This window comes from Pongo abelii, chromosome 2, assembly GCF_028885655.2.
Source record: "Pongo abelii isolate AG06213 chromosome 2, NHGRI_mPonAbe1-v2.0_pri, whole genome shotgun sequence".
NCBI lineage: Eukaryota > Metazoa > Chordata > Mammalia > Primates > Hominidae > Pongo > Pongo abelii.
The window spans coordinates 38,657,405-38,676,370 of NC_085928.1; the positions used below are offsets into that span (position 1 = coordinate 38,657,405).

Here is an 18,966-nt window from a genome sequence, read left to right on the forward strand (position 1 = left end):
GTTCCCTGGTATTCCCTGAAAGAATACTGAGCACCCAAAGATTAGATGACACGTGTAGTGGAGAAACTAACTGTGGGTGTGTCTTCCTTTAAAGAAAACTAGATTTCAAAATTCTAAATGTGAAAAATAGATAAAAAGGATCACTATTACTTTATCATTATTCAATAAATAAATCTCTATAGCATTCATTAAGTAGCAAATTCCCAATACACTTAAGAAATGATCCAACTTCAAACATTTGATTTTCATGCAGACTTGTCAGCAACACAGTTGTTGAGGAAAGCAACGTATGCTGATATTCTTTCTGTGCTGGCCATTGTGAGCTCAATTACATTCCTGGGTGTTTGCCAGGGACAATTTCTAGCATTTTTTCCAGGTGGTGTGGTATGTGAGTGTTGTTGCTTTTACTGAACAAAATGTAGAGCCTGAGCTGCATAGCCAGAATAGAGAGTCAAGTCATGATCTGGGGCTGGAAGACTTTTCATGTGTGAGGCAGTGACAGGATATTGCTTTCCTTCTTGTCAGCCACACCTTCAAGGCTTTTTTTTTTTTTTTTTTTTTAAAGGAGACAATACACTTTGTCTCAAAGGTATATTAAAAATGGAACAGAAGTTGGGTGGAGTAGCAATACCACAGTCCAAAACCTTTACCTCCTAGTTGACAGGGTGGAGTGAGCAAGGCATTCCTTGCCAGGCATGTTTATCTTGGCCCATAGGAGCAGCAGGGAGGTATGAAGGCACACTCTGGCCACAAAGCTGAAAGGTTCTTATGTTACCTCAACACCCTCCATTCCCGAGAGATTTCCTATAAATAGTCTCAATGAAAGTATTGATTGAAAAAAGGAAGGGTTATTTGGATTCATAATTTTCAAAGCACCCATTCATGAAAAAGCAAGAGATCATAAAAGTTGATAGCATAGGATTGTTTCTTTCCACATGCCTTGAAAATTTCCCAAAATTCATGAAATCATTGGGCTAGGTTATGAAGATGGCTGTGCAAAAAGACCTGATGAAAATTTGAAATATAATAATATGTAACATGTATTGGGAACTATTCTAAATGCGTTATGTGTAATAACTTATTTAGCCCCTTTTATAAACTTATGTGGTAGGCACTATTATTAACATCATCATCCTTATTGTTCGGATATGGAAACTGAGGTACACAGAGGTTAAAAAGCTTCCCCACGTCACACAATCAGTAGTAATTGGGAATTCAAACCCAGGCAGTCTGACTCCAGAGCTGGGAACTGAATCTTAATACCTATGCTCTGCTACCTCTATTAAAATGGCACATAAAATGATATTCTAAAAGAAATCCTCCAAAACTAATAATTATCTTAGAATCAGAGTGAAAGAAAGGCAGGAAAATAAAATAATAAAAAACAAGAAAAAGAATTTCCTCCCCAAAATATTGTTCTTCAAAATTTACTTTTATATAAATGTTAAAGACTAATACTGTTTAATGCAGTGAATAAGAAAATCATATTATTCCCACCAAAGGCAAGAAACTGTTTTAATATATAAAGAGGTATAGAATGATTTAGACAAACTCATGGGTGATAGTCCCATAATGGATTTTGAAAGGAAGCACAATGCCCCTAATATCCGAGTCTGAAAAGTCTTTTGAATCTTTTTAGCTAGAAAATTTAAGGACTTTTACTCTTGATCAAGGAGGGCAACCAAGCCCCTCTCCCTCACATTTTGGCATCAAAGTAAGTGATACTGAGCTATGTGTTGCTCATTCAGTAATCACATGTAGTGATTTTGATAAAATTATGACCTTGTGTCAGTTTTACTTACAAAGCATTTCTTAATTGTTAAAAAAAAAGTCCACAAAAATGAGAGTCGACATGTCTAAATCGTATGTCAAAAGTTCTTTGTACACTTGAGGTATATATCTGGAAATAGTCTGTCCAATTCATGAAGGGAGCTAGAAAATCTGGTCCAGAGACAGTCCTGGGATATAACATGGGGATATGGAATGGAAACAGATGATCTTCCCTGGGCCATGGGTGGAGAGACTCTTGCGGAAATTGAAAGTCTAAATCTGAGCTACTCATGGGCTCTTAATCATAATGCAAGCAGTGCATGAACACAAGTCTAAGGTAAAAATTGTCTGGAACTGGTGAAATGTATAGAGCTCCACAAAAGAAAATGGAGAACTACTCCAAAAGGAATTTCCACAGCTCATGGAATAATCAGCATACAGGTGTGAGGCAACTCTCTGAAGATGAGCTCATAGACCAAAATTATAAAGTATTAGCAGAGATTCCCTGCTTAAGAAAGTTAGTTAATGCAACAAATGGAAGAATTCTATTAGATAAATTAAGTTATTGATAGTATAATTATCTTTAAAAGACTTAAAAATAAGTGTAAGAATGATCAATGATAATGGAATGAATAAAGTTTATGAGAAAACAACGGCACACTGGCGATTCCTCAGGGATCTAGAACTAGAAATTCCATTCGACCCAGCCATCCCATTACTGGGTATATACCCAAAGGACTATAAATCATGCTGCTATAAAGACACATGCACACGTATGTTTATTGCCGCATTATTCACAATAGCAAAGACTTGGAACCAACCCAAATGTCCAACAATGATAGACTGGATTAAGAAAATGTGGCACATATACACCATGGAATACTATGCAGCCATAAAAAATGATGAGTTCACGTCCTTTGTAGGGACATGGATGAAACTGGAAATCATCATTCTCAGTAAACTATCGCAAGAACAAAAAACCAAACACTGCATATTCTCACTCATAGGTGGGAATTGAACAATGAGAACACATGGACACAGGAAGGGGAACATCACACTTCGGGGACTGTTGTGGGGTGGGGGGAGGGGGGAGGGATAGCATTGGGAGATATACCTAATGCTAGATGACAAGTTGGTGGGTGCAGCGCACCAGCATGGCACATGTATACATATGTAACTTACCTGCACATTGCGCACATGTACCATAAAACCTAAAGTATAATAATGATAATAATAATAATAATAAAAGAAAAAAAGAAAAAGAAAACAACGGCACACTAAAAAAAGCATTTTTTTGTTCCCCTTCCTGTGTCCATGTGTTCTCATTGTTGTGGGGGGAGGGGGGAGGGATAGCACTGGGAGATATACCTAATGCTAGATGACGAGTTGGTGGGTGCAGCGCACCAGCATGGCACATGTATACATATGTAACTTACCTGCACATTGTGCACATGTACCATAAAACCTAAAGTATAATAATAATAATAATAATAATAATAAAAGAAAAAAAAGCATTTTTTTTAAAAAAAGAACCATATATAAATTCTAGAAATAAATATATTTATTAAAAAGAAAATGTGTTATAAAATGTTTTAAAAACCTCAAGAGATGAATTAATGGACTAGATAAGCTGACTACATAAGGAAAGCACTCAGAATGTAATCCAATGAGATAAAAAGATGGAAAATACAAGAGAAGTTAGAAAAACATGGAAGATAGCTATGAGTAGTTCCAATTGACATGGAAGTACCAAAATATGAATCAAAGTAATAGTTATTTTTTTCCAAAAAAGAAGAAACTATGTTGCCTACATATAAGAAATTTAGAAATTGAAACAGAGAATATGTTTTCTACCTCTCTTTTCCATAGCTTTTCTGAAAACAAGGATGTTAACTAATTCTTACTGCTCTGAGCTGTGGAAACTTCCTATGGATGAGTTTTGTGTTTGCCTCTGTGGAGCCCTTCAGGTTTCACCAGTTCTAGATTGCTTGTGTCTGTTCTCTGTTAAAAGCTCTCAGGCTCTAAAGTGGTTAACTCAGCATAATTCAATAGTGTGTTCTATAGAAGACAATAAAATTGAATGAAGTTTCCAAACACCTGCTTTTTTCTCTTGTAGCAGGTTGGGTATATTCTACATAATTGAATACTTGCTTCTCTCAAAATCTGATGTCCGTATCTTGGCTAGTTTGAGTTATTCTATAATGAACATGGGGGTGAAGATATCTTGACATACTGATCTCATTCTCTTTGGATATATACACCCAGTGGTAGATTACTGGGTCATATGGTAGGTCTATTTTTAATTATGTGAAGAACCTTCTTACTGTTTCCCATAATGGTTGTACCAATTTACATTCCCTCCAACAATGTACAATGGTTCCCTTTTCTCCACATCCTTCGTAACACTTGTTACATGGAGCATAAAAAAGTCAAACTCATAGAAACAGAGTAAAATAGTGGTTACTATGGGGTAGGCGGTGGGGGACTGGGAAGATGTTGGTGAAAAAACACACCATTTCAAGTACAAGGGATCTGTTGTACATCATAATGACTACTGTTAACATATTGTATACTCGAAGATTACTGAGAGTAGATTTTAAGTGTTCTCCACAAAGAATATGAGGTAATGCATGTGTTAAGTAGCTTGATTTGGTTATTCCACAATGTATGTTAATATCAAACATCATGTTGGAAACCACAAATACACGCAACTTTTTTTGTCAGTTAAAAAAACTGATGTACATATCAAGAGCTTTAAGTTTTCTACCTTAGAACATCCTCTCATCAAAGACATTAACTTAGAAATACCATTTGACCCAGCCATCCCATTACTGGGTATATACCCAAAGGACTATAAATCATGCTGCTATAAAGACACATGCACACGTATGTTTATTGCGGCACTATTCACAATAGCAAAGACTTGGAACCAACCCAAATGTCCAACAATGATAGACTGGATTAAGAAAATGTGGCACATATACACCATGGAATACTATGCAGCCATAAAAAAGAATGAGTTCATGTCCTTTGCAGGGACAGGGATGAAATTGGAAATCATCATTCTCAGTAAACTATCGCAAGAACAAAAAACCAAACACCGCATATTCTCACTCATAGGCGGGAATTGAACAATGAGAACACATGGACACAGGAAGGGGAACATCACACTCTGGGGACTGTTGTGGGGTTGGGGGAGGGGGGAGGGATAGCTTTAGGAGATATACCTAATGCTAAATGACGAGTTAATGGGTGCAGCACACCAGCATGGCACATGTATACATATGTAACTAACCTGCACATTGTGCACATGTACCCTAAAACTTAAAGTATAATAATAATAAAATAAAAGAAAAGAAAAAAAGTGTTTTTGAGCCTTACCACATCTGAAGAATTATCTTCTCTACAATCCTCTCAAACAATGTTTTGAAATCACATAATCTTATTACTTGTATTTTTCATATTTGTTTTAATAATTTTATTCCTATTCCTTTGAGATCATCTTCCTTCCTATTAGTTCATGCTCCATATTCTTTTAAAAAATTTTTTCCTTGAGGATTTTGATTCAGTTGTAGATTTATAGAGAATTTGCAGAAAGGAGTTATACTTTTAAATAACCCCCCCCAACACACGCGTCTCTAACACACACACATTACTCAAATTCACACATACACACACCAGATGAGCCTGAATGTGCTACAACTGGGGGAGGAAAGAAGGCAAACAATCCACCATCTCAAAAGGCAGTGAATGGGGGTACTTAAACAGGACACAGATATATATGATATGTGGACTCTAAAAAAGTTGAACTCATACAAGTAGAGAATAGAATAATAGCAGGGGCTGAAGGTATGGGGAGGGAGGAAATGAGGGCGTGTTGATCAAAGGGCACAAAATATCAGACAGGAGGAAGAGGTTTTGAGATTAGCTGTACAGCAGGGTGACTATTTTCAATAACAATGTGTTGTATAGTTCAAAATAACTAAGAGAGCCAAGTTCAAATATCTCACCACAAAATATGACAACTAAATGAAGTGATGGGTATGTTAATTATTTTGATTAAATCATTCCACACTGTATACATATATCAAAAAATCACATTGTACCCCATAAATGTTTATAATTATGATTTATCAATCAAAACTAATATTAATAATAAGAAAAAGGGTATCTTTACAGACTCTAAGACGCACCAGCTTTCTCTCCAAAAAACTGGTTCCAAGTGTGTTTACTCATCAACCTAGCAAAGGATGACTAAATTTGACTATTATTAGGTCTGACTTCACATGAATGGAAGAATCGTGAATGTGTAGTTCTATTCAATGTATTTCATGCAAACATACTTGAGATGAAAAAAGAGATATGACTGTTACTACTAAATTCATTTTTGGCTCAAAAAACTTCCCATAACGGTTCTTACTTAAACATATTTTTCTTTTTAGTGATTACTGCTAGTGTCAGTTTGATGTTACCTTGTCTTTACCTCATTGCAAAATAAACTCTTTAGCTAAATACAAGAATATGTATATATTTCACACCAAGGCAAAAATGCTGAGTTAGATATGAATCTATGAAAATATAAATCATCTCTTCTTTGGGTCCTGGAGGTGATGTATTGCATGTTTTTCAGTCAGAAATTATACAGAATTTTGGAGCTCAAGAAGGCTCTGGAAAACATTTTTTCTGCTGGAATGAAGTGAGAGAACTAGTTGTAAAAATTTCATCATTACTCTATGTATCTATAAAGCACTTTCTCCTCCCAAGCCCACCCCTCAAAGAGCAGGGATCACACCATGGCAATTAGATATTAGAATTGAAATATAAACTTTGTTTCTGTTCCATCAGTTTCTGGTTGTGACATAGCTTCCCTCCGTCTATCTCTTTAGCACTTGTAATTTTGTCTTTCCTATCTTTCTTAAAGAGATAGAGGTTGACTTATATGGTTATTATGTAGGATGTGGAAGTGGAATTCCATTTCTAGTACTACAAAGTTCATTCTTTCATTCATTTATTCATAATTTATTGAATATATATCATTTGCTAGACCTATTATCTCTGAGCCTTAGTTTCTCCCTTTATAGTCTTAAACTCTAAAATTTGCTGATTCTAAGCAAACATAATTCTTCTCAATTATCTCAGTTAATGGATATTATGCCATTCCAATTTAACTACAGACATTAACAATGCTGTGCTTTCCAATGACTCAATGCATTTACAGACCCTGCTCCTGTCTGGAATGACCTTCCTTTTTTCATTGATCTAATAAGTTTTCATTCTTTAAAATTCAACTCAAATAACAACCTCCTTAGTTTGGTTTAGAGTGTATCTCCTGTGATTCTACTGCCCCTGTGCTTTTCTCTTTCACAGCATTGATCATGTTTTACTGTAAAATTATGTGGCAGATAAATTCTAACATATCCCCCAATTATCCCTTTGTCCCTGCCTCTCTCTCTCTCTCTATCTCTCTCTCTCTGTATATATATATATATATATATAATTTTTTTTAAGACAATGTCTTAAAAGGCCATATGGGCTTGAAGGTGAATCTTTCTCCAGTTGAACTTTCAGATGATACCTCAGCTTCAGTAACACCTTGGATTGCAGCCTTGTGAGGGACCCTGAAGCAGAGGATTCAGTTAAGCTATGCCCAATTCCTGACCTACTAAAGCTGTGATATAATAAATGTGTATTGTTTTATGCTGTTAAGTTTGTAAGTAATGTGTTATGCAGTAATTTACTCGTCAATTTGTTTATTTTACACTTCCTTAGATTCTAACTTCTTTAGACCTGACACCCTGTGTTATTCATCATTGTATCAACAGAAGCTGATACTGTGCCTGGCGTATTACTACAAAGCTACTTATTAAATGTTTTCTGAACAGTATGGCAGTAAAGTAAGTTCACTGGATTTGCAGAAAGGAAATCATCTGCTACCAACTTTATAAACTTCTTTTCATTCAAGTTCTGAGCCTCAGGTTTTTTTTATGTGAAAAATTAGAGTTAGACTTAATTAGAGCTCAGCTCTAGTAGTTTCCATATCTCAGTTTTTCTCCTTAAAAGTAAATATTAATGATACATGTGAAATGGCATTATGTTTTAGAAGATGACTTGATCTTCGATATGTTTCTATATTCTTTTTAAGTCTGGTATATTTTTAAGTCTGATGTGTAGTTATGGCAAGAATAGTGTATTTTTGACTTGTAAAAATGACGACTTTACTTAAAAGAAATCCCCAAAGGGGATTAAATAATGAAAACACAAAAGTTGGAATAAACTTATGAAAAATTGAAATCATTTTTTAAAAGGGCATTTGATGACATGTAGCATGACATTTAACAGCTTTCCTAATTAAATGGACCAAAAACCTGATAACACAATTTTAGTCAGGAATTTCTTTTTCCACACTGACAGGAAACATTTGTTTTGTTTTAGCCAGACAGTTTTTAAAAATGCTATTTATAATAGCATTGCCAAAGTTTAAAAAAAGGGAGGTCTACAAATTCTTATTTCTATTTTTTTTTAAATTTGCTGTGTTATCTTTTCAAATATTTCTTCCCTTTTACTGAATGCTTAGCTGATAGGAAAATCATTATTAACTCAAATACTGATGGACATTTTTCACATTCTGGTCCAACTCATATGGAGAAAATCGTTCTTATTAAGCATATTAGATAATTTTTTTAATGAAATCAGTGTATGTATCAATTGGAGCTAATTTCTTATGCATTATTTCTCCAAGGAGATAAAAACCTAGGCAGAGATGATACTGATTATTTGTTATTTAAAAGAGGAGTAGATGAGGAAGTGCACTTGTTTCTCTTTTATGTAAGACTTGAGCTACCCATCTGCCCATTTATGGACATTTTATTTCTTCTATTTTTAATCTGTGAAAACAGACAACCACTGAAACACTAATTACAAGAAGGAATTAACATTCCTCGTGCTTTCTCAACACAATACTTCTGTATCTTCCCTTAAGCGCATCCTGTCTTATTAGTTCCCGTCTTAAGAAAGGAACAGGAAAAAATGATCAAATTCACTCTAAAGTACTGACAATACATTAGAATAGAAGAAAGCCACATCAGACAGAGAAAAATTCTTCCTCCTAATAGTAAGTGACAGATGATCTTCTAAGGAAAGCTGTGCAACCTGTATCTGAGGGAATCTCTAACATACCAAACAACAACAACAAAACCCCACTTGTTTAAGTAGAGTATTTTTGAGTCCTAAGGTCAAAGAAGATAAATCTTCCTGATATTTCTTTTATCTCCATCACTCACAACACAAAAGTGCTGCAAAAATTAAGGTATACTATTTTTTATTATCTATGGAACCAGCAATAAAAAATGCTTAATGACGCCTCTTACAAGAAAATAAAATAGTTCCATGGCTCAAAACAAGGAACCCAAAGGAATAGTGTAGGAAGCTCAGAGCTCATTTGATAGGAAATTGTAGGAGTTAAGAACTAGGGTTTGGAACTAAATAAATGAGGGTTTGGATTTAGGTTCTGTCATTGACTAGCCAAACCACATGCCGTGCAAGTTACTTAACCTTCCTGAATCTGTTTCTTCATGTACAAAATGCAGATTATGATTCTTTTCATATACATATAATGAATACAAAATAAAATAATAGCATATAATAAATGCTCTCCACAGAACATGCTACAGAATAAATAATAAATGGACAATAAATTATCCTGATCCTATATTGATAGAAAAGGAAAATAAAGACTAGAGGTTAAGGCTTGCCAAATGTCAGGTATTTAGTTTGAGAACTTGTGGTGGAGCAAAGGGAATTTCTTCCATAAACTTGAAAGTTCATTACACAAATATTTTTCTACTTAGTTCCTATAGCATTTCTTTGAGAAAAGTAGATATTACCCCTTAATACTGAGGGAACAAAGGAAGGACAGAGAGGGAAGTGGGTTGTATAAGCATATGAGACAAATTTCAACAGAAAGTGGAAACAAACAAAATTAGATTAATCCACTCTCCCACACCTTAACTTTCCACACTAGTCTAAATTTTTGTTCCCTGGATGTATATTACAGATACATGTGTCTAATGTGTTTGAGGAGGATCCGAAAAAGTTGGTGAAACTGTGAATGTGAAAGCAAAACCATATCAACTGTCCCACTTTATCTGAGTGTGGAAGAAAGACAACCCAGTGACAAGGCCCACGATATGAATCAAATCTCAAGAAGGAGGATTATGCAACAAATGTTCTGCTTCGGTATTCTGATGGCATTCTATGCCAGGAGCTAATGAGACCTTTTGAAGCTCAAGGAACTCAAGGAACTTGCAGCAAGCAGAGATGAAAGACTGTCTCATTATCAAACAGTTCCATTTTTAATTTCCTTCTAAGTATGGATTTAATTTTTAAAATATTGTCCCTGTTATTTCCTCACATGGGAGATTTTTTGATGATTAGAGCACCTGGGAAGCCATGCAGCCAAGAACCTTGTGAAGGTTCAGAGTGGGGTTTAGATATTCATGTAGTGGTCTGAAGTCTCCAAGATTTCGTCAGGATTCCAGACATGACACCTACAGGTTTCTTCCAGAAGATTTCAGTGGGAAGTCTGGAATTTCTGATCAACATCTCAGGCACCTACTGCTCTATCAGGAATTAATTCAGGCTGGGCGCGGTGGTTCACACCTGTAATCCCAGCATTTTGGGAGTCCGAGGTGGGCAGATCACTTGAGGTCAGGAGTTCGAAATCAGCCTGGCCAACATGGCGAAACCCCATCTCTACTAAAAAAAAAAAAAAAATTTAGCTAAGTGTGGCAGTGGGCACCTGTAATCCCAGCTACCTGGGAAGCTGAGGCAGGAGAATTGCTTGAACCCGGGAGGCGGAGGTTGCAGTGAGCCGAGATTGTGCCATTGCCCTCCAGCCTGGGCAAAAAGCGCAAAACTCTGTCTCAAAAAAAAAAAAAAGAATTAATTCAACAAGTATTTATTAACTGTCTCCCCACTGCTTCCAAAACAAGGCACTATGCTAGCCCCTGAGACAGGTGTGAATATAAAAGGCAATATTTTATGTGGCATAAGTAACTGGATGCTGATGGGACTTTTCCTGTTGCACTGAAATTGGTGTGTATGGTCCCAGTTGAAAACAGAAAAGTGGTCAAGTCTAAAAAGATTCACCAATCGCTCCTCATACCCAAAGGTAGATGTACTAAGAGACCCCAGAAGAACCAGCCCTATGGCAAAGACACCTAACACTTTCCCTCTCCTCCATGTTATCTGAGAAAGGACATAAAAATGGGGGAAAGTGGAGACTAAAACCATCTGCCTGTAGAGAAGTCAGCGATCATGGTGAGAAGCTTTTCTGTGAGAGGGAGGAGATGGTGAGTACTTTCTATTTCCCACAGCCAAGTGAGAGGCTGGGAGTAGAGAGGCAGGCAGTTCCAAGAAGCGCTCTTGTGAGAGTTGAGAATACATGCAAGAAGGAGAGAGCCTGGCACCTGCTCCTTGGACTTCTAGTCTGAGAAATGGCAACACGGAAGGGGATGAGGGTGCATGGAGAAGCTCACATCCTACTTTTGGATGTGTTGAGGATGTGTGAGTTTCTTGGGAGTTAAGTGGACTTTAGAGATGGTAGCTGGACTGAAATTCCCAGGAGAGAGCAAGAAGCTGCAGGTAGGACCTGGCATCTGAAGGACGGTGGAAGCTAAGTTTCTGCTTCAAGGAAAAATGCAGTGGAGAGGCACACTCCTCCCCTTCATTCCCTCCAGCATTCTCCAAAGAACTCCCACTTATGTCCTGGAGAGAAGCAGCACTGGGGCTGCATGGCCATGCATAAATATTTGACAGCCGGTTGATACTATGCAATTAAGATGCTTCAGTCGATGGAAAGCAGGTTGAAGATAGCAGGCTGAATACAATTTTTACAAAGTTAGTCCATTTCTTCTCTCTCCTCCCATCCCCAAACACTTGAGGACCTAGGTCTCCACACAGGGAAGTGGGAAGAGGGATGTCAGAGTCGGGACATGCCCAGCATCCGCAACAGGGAACTGAGCTGGGAGGAGGAGTAAAAGAGCAGGGTACCAATATAGCTGTTGGTGGGAGAGAAGAAAGATTTGCATTGAATTTGAGGTTGAAGTTTTAAATGGGATTGAGCCTTCAATTGCTGAAAGTGACCATGAAGTTATAGAATCTACCTAAGATGTCATTAAAGGACAGCAAAAGATGGCTTAGTAGAGCCAGTCTGAAAGCTGTGATTGGAGAAAAATATCTTGTTACATTAATTCATTCAAGAAATAGTAGTTGAGGGCCTAAGCTGTGCCTGGCGTTGCTCCAGGCCTTGGGGAAACAGCAAGCAGGGAACAAAAACAAAGTCCCTGCTCTTGAGAGCTTACATTCAAGTGAGCAAAGACCAACAATGAACAACAAACAATTGTATAGTTGCACAGTGGATTCTGTTTAACCATATCCTTTCTATGATGGGAGAATGTACTTAGAAATTCCACTTTGGTCCCATGGATAGACTCAGTACTAACATTGCTGTTATACACACTGAGTATTTGGTAACTAGGGTTAGGCCTTTTGTGTTGGAACTCCTTCCCAACCCCCAAATCAATGAATTGTGAGGGAGTGTCCATTGTGTGCAGGAAACTGTGGTAGGGGAGTTTATAGAATTGGGGCAGGACATAATTTGATAGAACTCATAGTTTTAATCAAAGTTGGTATGCATTAAAAAATAACCTACATTAATCATTTTTCTTAGATGTGTGGAGAAATTTTACAAAAATTTAAGATTAAAAATATTCTCCCCAAAAAACAAAACCTGGCTTCAATAAGGGATCCAGATCTCTCTCTTTCCATGGGAAAAATTTCACCACCTTCACTACTTCCTTTCACAGTTTGTTTCCTCTAGTGTAGATTTCTCATAATTTCAGAAATCAATTAAAGAGGGAAAATGACAGTAAGCATTGTTGGAAAATATGATTTAAAGGTCAAAGAGTTAGACATCAGCTTGCACTGGAATTTGGTAAATTTATAGAGCTTACTGCAGCGAAAAGACAAAACAAAACACTGCCACTACCGCTTGGATTAGAATTCCTAAAAAAAAAAAATCCCCAAACAACTGATATTTGCTTGAATTTTGCAGCCCAACATTAGCAAAACGTAGAGCAGGAAACGACAATTTTGAGAGGCCTTAGAGCAAACAGCAAAGGGAGTGAACGCTGTTCTGGCACAGGGTTGGTAAAAGTGAGGAGTGAGCTGGGCTTGGTGGCCTGCCCCTGTAATTTCAGCTGCTTGGGAGGCTGAGGTGAGAGGACTGCTTGAGCCTAGGAGTTCGAGGCTGCACTGAGCTCTGACCGCACCACTGCACTTTAGCCTGGGCAACAACAGAGTGAGACCTCACCTCTCAAAAAACAATAAAACAAAATTTAAAAACATTATTTTTTTAAAGTAAGGAGTGGGCTATGATAGGTGTTGACTCTGTTGAGGAATACTTAGTCATTCTCTATAAGCATTCCTCATTATTCTCAGGTCTTGTGATCAAATATCTGAAATCCTTTTACACCTGGATTTGTCAGAGTGGTGTCATCTACCGGGAGTGAAAACACGATACCTTTGAGAAAGTCGAAAGAATGCATCCGGATCAGAGATACCATTGTTTTTCTTCCTTAAGCAGCCCCTACTCCAATATGATTGGGGTCCTTATAAAAAGGGGAAATTTGGGGACAGAAACAAATATGCACACAGGGAGAACTCCATGTGAAGATGAAGGCAGAGACTGGGGTGATGCATTATCTACAAGCCACAGAGCACTAAAGATTGCCAGCAAACCATCAGAAGCTAGTGGAGGCATGGAACAGATATTTTCTCTCAGCCCTCCGCAGAAACTAACCCTTCCAGCCTATTGGTCTTGAACTTCTGGCCTCCAGAACTGTTGCAAGTCACCCAGTTTGTTGCATTTTGTCACGCTAGCCCTAGCAATCTGATAGTCATTATAAGTACATTGTTATGAAAATTGCTTTTCAAGTCAAAAGACAGATCAAATATATCCTTCCAAGGATATATAATACATGCATATATACAGCATCTTTTCAGTGACTGCATGGGATTCTATACAATGGCTATTTCTCATTTGAAAGACTTGCATGTTTTCTCTATCTTTTCACTATTACTGTAATTAACAACACTATTCTATTTATTTATTTATTTATTTTTGAGACAGAGTCTCGCCCTGTCGCCAGGCTGGAGTGCAGTGGCGTGATCTCGGCTCAGGGCAACCTCCATCTCCTGGGTTCAAGCAATTCTCCTGCCTCAGCCTCCCCAGTAGCTGGGATTATAGGCACTCACCACCATGCCTGGCTAATTTTTAAAATATTTTTGGTAGAGACGGGGTTTCACCATGTTGGCCAGGCTGGTCTCACACTCCTGACCTCAAGTGATCCGCCCACCTCGGCCTCCCAGAGTGCTGGGATTATAGGCATGTGCCACCGTGCTTGGCCCATATTAACCATTTTTAAGTGTACAGTTCAATGGTGATAAATATATTAATATAGTTGTGCAACCAAGCTCCAGAACTCTTCATCTTGCAAAATTAAAACTCTATACCCATTTAAAAATAACTCCCCATTTCCTCCTTCCCTCATCCCCTGGCACATCCTTCTACTTTCTCTATCTGTAAATTTGACTACTCTAGGTATCTCAAATAAATGGAATCATATAGTTTTGTGACTGGCCTATTTCACTTTGCATGACGTCCTCAAGCTGTTGTAGCACGTGTTAGAATTTTCTTCCTTTTTTCGGCTGAATAATGTTTAATACAATATATATGCCACATTTTGTTTATCCATTCATCTATCAGTGAATATTTGGGTAGCTTCTACCTTTTGGCTATTGTGAATAATCCTGCCATGAACATGGATTGTAAAAATATCTCTTGGAGACCTCGCTTTCAGTTCTTTGGAGCATATAACCAGAAATGAAATTGCTGGATAATATGCTAATTCTATTTTTATTTTTTTAAGGAGCTGCCATAATGTCTTTCGTAGCAGCTGTACCATTTTATATTCTCATCAACAGCGCACAAGGTTTCAATTTCTCCATATCCTCACTAACCATTGTCATTTTCTGGTTTTTGTTTTTTGTTTTGATACTAGTCATCCTAGTTGGTGTGAGGTAGCATCTCATGGCAGTTTTGATTTACATTTTCCCTAATGATTAGTGATGTTGAACATCTTTTCATGTGCTTGTTGACCATTTGTATATCTTCTTTGGAGAAATATCTATTTAAGTCTTTTGTTCATTTTGAATTATGTTTCTTTTTGTTGTTGTTGTTGAGTTGTAGGAGTTTTTAAAAAATATTCTGGATATTAACTTTATCAAATATATGTTTTGTAAGCGTTTTCTCCAATTCTATCATCTGTCTTGTTACTCTGTGGATTGTATCCTTTGACGAACACCATTATTTTTATATCCTGAGACATACATATTCATCTTTGCACATTTATCTTACATGTGAGAAGGATAGCTTCTTAGGGTGGAATTACTAATTCACCCTCTAAGAGCCATACCAATTTAGCCTCTTACCAACAGTATATGATCATTACCCCATTTCCATTCCCTTTCCAGCACTGCATGAGGTGTATTTTAAAAATTGACATAGACATTGAAAATGATGTTTTTATACATGCCACTCTGTTTTTCAAACAGTAAAAGCCTGTTACATTATGGTTAGCTATTAAACAAATTTGGGCCAAATCATGTTCCCTGGAGTTTAACATGTACATAAAGTAAAAACCTATAATTTAGAAATTGGTTCTGCCCCTAGCCCTAGGGTAAAAAGCTCTTACTTTATTTCTATTATAAGCTTTCTAATTAGTTCTTATACCTCAGGTGATTTACTTTAATGATTAATGAATGGTGCCATTTTATAAATGAGTAAATAAGTCCACCCCAATTCATAGCTAGAGAAATTATAGGAGAAGCCCATATGCCAGAACAATTCAGTGTATGCCAAGGATTCAGTCTCAGCCCAGAATCCTTCTACCTATTGCCAGCCCCCTTGCACCACCATAGACTTCCGGTTTTAGGGGCTGGAAAGCCTAGGCTGACTGCAAGGATGTAACGACGATGATGGGAGATGATGTCCCACTGATTTGGTGGGAGTTATGTCACTGCAATTGAGAAAAGGACCTGTCTCAGGAGGATATTTCTTTTATGGTTATATTTAAAAAATAACAGTTATAGGAAGATAATCATGGTTTTAGGTCTCGGGACCAGAAGTAGAAAAAGGCGTCCTTTCCCCCTTCAATCATACCACCTGTATAAAGGCATATGAGGTCCCTACACTGACTTTGGAGAGCTTATGCAAAGCCACAGTGCCCTTAAGAATTTCCTCTTCTTTCCCCGCTGGAACTTTCTGTACAGAGCACTTGTGACGCACCACACTCACTTGTCCTGCGTGATTCCGGGTTGGAATGTGAATGTCTTCCTGTTCCTAAGGTTCTCTACTGCAGTTTATTAAAAACCAGAGAAGCTGGGCTTGGTGCTTCCACACAGTTTTTCTAGTTTATTGGCTCTATTTGCTTGTAAAAATATGTTTTCAATTACACCTAAAAGGTTTGATTCAAACTACTCTGGGAAAAGCAATATGTATTGTTTTTCCTGCCCACATCACATATATACTGGTTCATTGGGAATTTAAGGTGCAGTGCGCTGACTTCAAATGGCCAGCAATAGAACAGACTCTTGGGAGGAAGGTAAAGGATAACCGTAAGCTATAAATAATAGCAGAGAAACAGAAATCGAGTGTTTATTCTGGACTCATTTTGAGCATGGCAGATTATGGACACTATCATAAAGGACAAAGATATATATCAAACCCAGGAGAAAAAATGAGACTGCTTGGAACACAAGATCAAAACAAACAATACTAATCTCAGGTAAACCTCTTTTTCTGCCATAGAACTTTCTAGATGCTTTTGTGAGCCAGCCATATCTACTTATTTTTCTTTGTCAATAATACAAAATTAGGGCTTTAAAACCACAGTCTCAGTGGGGCTAAATGCGACATTATTGTTTTCCTCAGAGGAGTATTCCCTTAGAATGATGTCATAGTTATTACTATTAGCACTTTATCCAGGTCCTGGACAAGGGAATATTGTTTGATTCACTGCTGATTAAATATTCATCTGCCCAGAGAAAATGCACAGATGGATTATACTGGGCCATGCCCCAAACAGGGAAGGGGAGGCAGCCGTGAGAAGTTAAGTGAGAGTTGTGACTAATGTGCTGTGAAAGCACTGGCTCCTCCACATACACATGACCCTTGTTGAAACTTCTAAGGTCCAACCACGAGCCAGGTAGGCGTTAGCTCATCATAGATGAGTCAGGGTGAGCGTGGCCTTATCCATGAGTCATGTGGAGCAACTGGGGGCTCACAGTGCTTAGCTAACCACCATCAGGGAAAGGTATCTGCTTTCTGGTCTTGTTCTAGTCAACCAGCTATTGTTTTTGTCTCCAGTTCCAGCCTGAGGACCTTAGGATGCATAAGAATCACCTAGAATGCTGGCTTGAAATGCAGATTTCTGGCCTCAACCCATGAGACTCTGATTCAGTAGAGCTAGTGGGGATGTGGAATTATGATGCAGGTAGTCCTTAGACTACACTTTAAAACACTCTGGGAAACTTTGCCCACAGTGAGAATGAGAGGGACTGATTGAGTGATGTCATTATCAATTTTGCTTACCATTATTGCTAAGGTCTTAGATCTTCCTGCCTTGCACTGTGGGTTGCTAAAGACGTCTTGTTTTCTGACTTCTTTGATTAGACTTTTGGCCACTCACTTTTCCTAGACCCTTGGTTGACCTTTGTATCTGCCAGTTTGTCTCTGATATCTGCTTCTCTGAATATCATTTGTTATCCTTCCTTCATTCTTTCATTAACAGCACTGAGTACCTGCACTTGGTTTCAGGCTCTGTGCTGGGAACAGACTGCTTGGTAAGGCAGACTGAAATCAGGCTGTAACTTGGTTTACAGGCTAGCCATGGAGACAGTTAGTTAAACAGAAACAGTGAGAGTATTAGATGCCATAGATGGATGCTGGCAATGTGAGAGCACAGGGCAGGGACACTTTATCTAGGCCAGAAGGTCAAAGGAGACTTCTGGGAATGCTTGGGGAGTTAAGAGGTGATGAGAAGGCAGGGTGTTCTGGGCAGAGAGAAAACATTGTAAATAAAAGCCCTAAAAATTAAGAGGTCTGACAATTTCAAAGACAGCTGTAACTGTAGTGTAGGGTGAGGCTGGTGACAGCAGATGGTAGAGCAAGGAATGGGGCTGAGAAGACAGGCAGGCCCAGATGATGAAGGCCTGAGATGGTGTCAGGACTCCAGTGGAAGGCTATGAAATATCTTTGAAAGATGTTTTTTTTTTTTTTTTTGAGATGGAGTCTTGCTCTGGGGTGCAGTGGTGCGATCTCGGCTCACTGCAGCCTCCGCCTCCTGGGTTCAAGTGATTCTCCTGCCTCAGACTCCTGAGTAATTGGGATTACAAGAGCATGCCATCACACCTGGCTAATTTTTGTATTTTTAGTAGAGACGTGGTTTCACCATGTTGGTCAGGCTGGTCTCAAACTCCTGACCTTGTGATCCGCCTGCCTTGGCCTCCCAAAGTGCTGGGATTACAGGTGTGAGCCACTGTGCCTGGCCCTCTGAAAGGTTTTAAACAGGGGTGAGTCACAATCTGGTGTGTACTGAGAAAGAACACTATGTGTGGCAGATGGTGCAAACAATTAAGAGTGAAGTCTCCAGAGGGTAGGAGGTGTGGGATGAGGGGCACTTAGAGAAGAGGTGAGGGAAAATGAATGAAGATAAATAGCTCCTCTACTGTATCAGGAGGGAAGGCATAAGAGACAGGATGGCCTGAAGCTAAGATGCGTTAAGTTGAGGTTGTTTCATCCTCCTGGGGAGAAAAGAGTAAAGACACTTTTGAAACATTCCTGAGAGCATTTTAGGTAACGAGATTTTAGTACTGAAATAAATTATTCAACTGGGTGATATATAGGCTATACCAGCTACTCAGTCTTATCAGCTAAAATATGACACTAGCCATTTAGAAATGTACCGATACTATTATTTTTCAGACTGTGAATATCTTTAAAAATTAGAATCAAAGCCAAGAAACAACTGTAAAATAATTAAGAAGTCAGGTGCATGCTAGGTCTAATAAATGAGT

The 18,966-nt window shown here is 38.0% G+C and overlaps 1 protein-coding gene across 10 annotated transcripts in view; it reads right to left on the reverse strand.

Moving 5' to 3' along the window:
- Positions 1-18,966, reverse strand: part of COL8A1 (collagen type VIII alpha 1 chain) — a 158,083-nt gene that overhangs the window by 119,844 nt on the left and 19,273 nt on the right. The gene's annotated exons all lie outside the window — the stretch shown is intronic.